Source organism: Sinocyclocheilus rhinocerous, unplaced genomic scaffold, assembly GCF_001515625.1.
Source record: "Sinocyclocheilus rhinocerous isolate Xijiao unplaced genomic scaffold, SAMN03320098_v1.1 scaffold25, whole genome shotgun sequence".
Classification (NCBI taxonomy): Eukaryota; Metazoa; Chordata; class Actinopteri; order Cypriniformes; family Cyprinidae; genus Sinocyclocheilus; species Sinocyclocheilus rhinocerous.
Window position 1 is genome coordinate 479,349 of NW_015647048.1, and position 3,651 is coordinate 482,999.

General features: G+C 38.4%; 1 protein-coding gene across 1 annotated transcript in view; it reads right to left on the reverse strand.

The window, feature by feature from the left end:
- The window catches only part of LOC107708595 (zinc finger protein 521-like), a 77,904-nt gene that overhangs the window by 46,158 nt on the left and 28,095 nt on the right, over nucleotides 1–3,651 (reverse strand). The window lies entirely within an intron of this gene.

The window sequence follows — 3,651 nt, forward strand, 5'->3', positions numbered from 1 at the left end:
CCCGCCGGAAAACGTGTATTTTACCCCCGGAATGCGATTTTTACAGGGGAACCCTCCTCGAAACGCGATTGGACTAGTTTTATTGCGAAAACCTGGCAACCCTGTTTATTAGTGCCACCTGCTGTCAAGTGAGTGCGTCTCATTCAGACCTGCTGTTTTTGTTTCGTGCAGATGTTTTATGTAGCAAATAAATAAATGACACCTAAAGTCAGACCATTCTGTTTTTGTTTTAAATCCTGAAATTAATCTAAATCAAATCAAAAACAACTGCCCGTGCAGATCATGATTAAAATGCAGTGGTTGCCTCTAATTTCAAATGGCTAGATATTTTTGTTTAAAGCCAGTTTGTTTGTTATAAAGCAAATAGCCAATAAATACATTTGCTTAAAAATCAGTATCAGTATCCGAATCCAATTTGCTAGTTAAAAAAAAAAGAAAGAAAGAAAAGAAAATCAGAATTCTGAATCAGCTATGATCGGCGCATCCCTAATTAAAATTCTAAGTAAAAGGCTTCAAATTTGAAGTACAATCTGGGATGTCTTTTTCTATCAATTCTTCAATAGGTAGATCTTGTCTTTCATAAAGGCCGAGGTCAGGGATCTTGGGCCTAAAAAGGTTGGTGACCACTGGTCTAAAGCAATCATGAGTAGCAAATCTAAACCAATGTGTACTTCACAATCACTCTCAATCAACTGGAGATCTGCAGCATCAGTCATTACTGATGTCCAGTGAGAGATATACAGACAAAAACTTGTTTTGTTGAATTAGTGGCGTATTTAAATATAATTTGTACATTTTCTTACGATCTAGTTACTCCCCATTGATGGTTAAGTATTCAGGGTCCAGGCACCAAATGTGTTGGAAAACTATTATGTTTGTCATGTGGGTGTCAGACTGTAAATGGCGAAGCCCCAAAACTCTGTAGGTCCCACCCACTACCCAGGTGTTCCTACACACATCCATGCAGTAACTAGGTGCCGCTATAATAATCACATGTACTTTTTTCAAAGCAACAAAAATGGCTGCCAGCAGCAAATCAAATTTCAGCAGCTACTAGGTACCAATATGTGAAAAGCTGATCATTATGAAATTTGCTATATCCATTTCTGTCATCAATGATTTTTTATTAGCATTTAACAGTAGCCCTTATACATATTACAAACATGCAATAAGAGACAAACATAAACATACTGGCACAGTGGAAAGATGACAAACAATAAAGCAAGAGATGAAAGAGAGAAAAAGACAACTAATTTAACATTGTTTAGGGGTCGACCTTCGTGCTTACTTTTTTCTAAAAATCATGATTCATTTTAAATGAATTCATAAGAATTAGCTGCGTTTTCCCCTGAGATTTGATTGGACGTACACTGAATTTAAGCAGACAGTATACAGGTAGATGTGTGTCAGTGAGCTTTTGTGTGCAGCCGATCTCTGGGCATCCTCAGGCGAGAGGTTTACTGAGATCTCCGAGTAGTCTGCTCTGATATATAAGGCACTATGTGCATCAGTGTTTAGTACAATATAACATGGTTTTAAGTGCCTTTTATAAATTATTACCATGCAATACAAATATTAAAGGGGTCATCGGATGCCCATTTTCCACAAGTTGATATGATTCTTTAGGGTCTTAATGAAAAGTCTATAACATACTTTGGTTAAAATGTCTCAATGGTAGTGTAAAAAACACCCTTTTTACCCTGTCAAAATCAGCTCTGTTTTCAGCACGCTGTTCTAGTCCATGTTGCTTTAAATGCTAATGAGCTCTGCTGCCCCCGCCCCTCTCTTCCTTGGGGTGATGAGCCATACTGTTTACTTTAGCCGCATTTAGCCACGGAACTTGCTAACTAGCACGTTATTAGGAAAATCAGTATCAGTATCCGAATCCAATTTGCTAGTAAAAAAAAAAAGAAAGAAAGAAAAGAAAATCAGAATTCTGAATCAGCTATGATCGGCGCATCCCTAATTAAAATTCTAAGTAAAAGGCTTCAAATTTGAAGTACAATCTGGGATGTCTTTTTCTATCAATTCTTCAATAGGTAGATCTTGTCTTTCATAAAGGCCGAGGTCAGGGATCTTGGGCCTAAAAAGGTTGGTGACCACTGGTCTAAAGCAATCATGAGTAGCAAATCTAAACCAATGTGTACTTCACAATCACTCTCAATCAACTGGAGATCTGCAGCATCAGTCATTACTGATGTCCAGTGAGAGATATACAGACAAAAACTTGTTTTGTTGAATTAGTGGCGTATTTAAATATAATTTGTACATTTTCTTACGATCTAGTTACTCCCCATTGATGGTTAAGTATTCAGGGTCCAGGCACCAAATGTGTTGGAAAACTATTATGTTTGTCATGTGGGTGTCAGACTGTAAATGGCGAAGCCCCAAAACTCTGTAGGTCCCACCCACTACCCAGGTGTTCCTACACACATCCATGCAGTAACTAGGTGCCGCTATAATAATCACATGTACTTTTTTCAAAGCAACAAAAATGGCTGCCAGCAGCAAATCAAATTTCAGCAGCTACTAGGTACCAATATGTGAAAAGCTGATCATTATGAAATTTGCTATATCCATTTCTGTCATCAATGATTTTTTATTAGCATTTAACAGTAGGCCTTATACATATTACAAACATGCAATAAGAGACAAACATAAACATACTGGCACAGTGGAAAGATGACAAACAATAAAGCAAGAGATGAAAGAGAGAAAAAGACAACTAATTTAACATTGTTTAGGGGTCGACCTTCGTGCTTACTTTTTTCTAAAAATCATGATTCATTTTAAATGAATTCATAAGAATTAGCTGCGTTTTCCCCTGAGATTTGATTGGACGTACACTGAATTTAAGCAGACAGTATACAGGTAGAGGTGTGTCAGTGAGCTTTTGTGTGCAGCTGATCTCTGGGCATCCTCAGGCGAGAGGTTTACTGAGATCTCTGAGTAGTCTGCTCTGATATATAAGGCACTATGTGCATCAGTGTATAGTACAATATAACATGGTTTTAAGTGCCTTTTATAAATTATTACCATGCAATACAAATATTAAAGGGGTCATCGGATGCCCATTTTCCACAAGTTGATATGATTCTTTAGGGTCTTAATGAAAAGTCTATAACATACTTTGGTTAAAATGTCTCAATGGTAGTGTAAAAAACACCCTTTTTACCCTGTCAAAATCAGCTCTGTTTTCAGCACGCTGTTCTAGTCCATGTTGCTTTAAATGCTAATGAGCTCTGCTGACCCCGCCCCTCTCTTCCGTGGGGTGACGAGCAGACTGTAAACTTCAGCTGCGAAACTGACTAACTAGCACATATTAGGAAAGGCGATTTACAAAGATTCATAAAAAACCCTTATACTCACTTCTGTAGATGAAGCTGGATCACAAATGATTCGCGCGAACTTAAACGCATTTAGGTAGATCGGGGATCGGCGCATTTCCATCAAAAACGAAAGTAACGTTAATCCTCTGCGTCTTCAGCGGCTCAGATGTCGGGAGTAAATGACGACTGCTATGTTCATTATTACATCCAACAACAAAACAGCGCAATCGCTTAGGAGACATTCTTGACTTCCCCTGCACCAGAGTCGACACAATGGCGGACAGCTCACAGCTCACTCAGGGCGGGTCTAAGGTAAGACGCC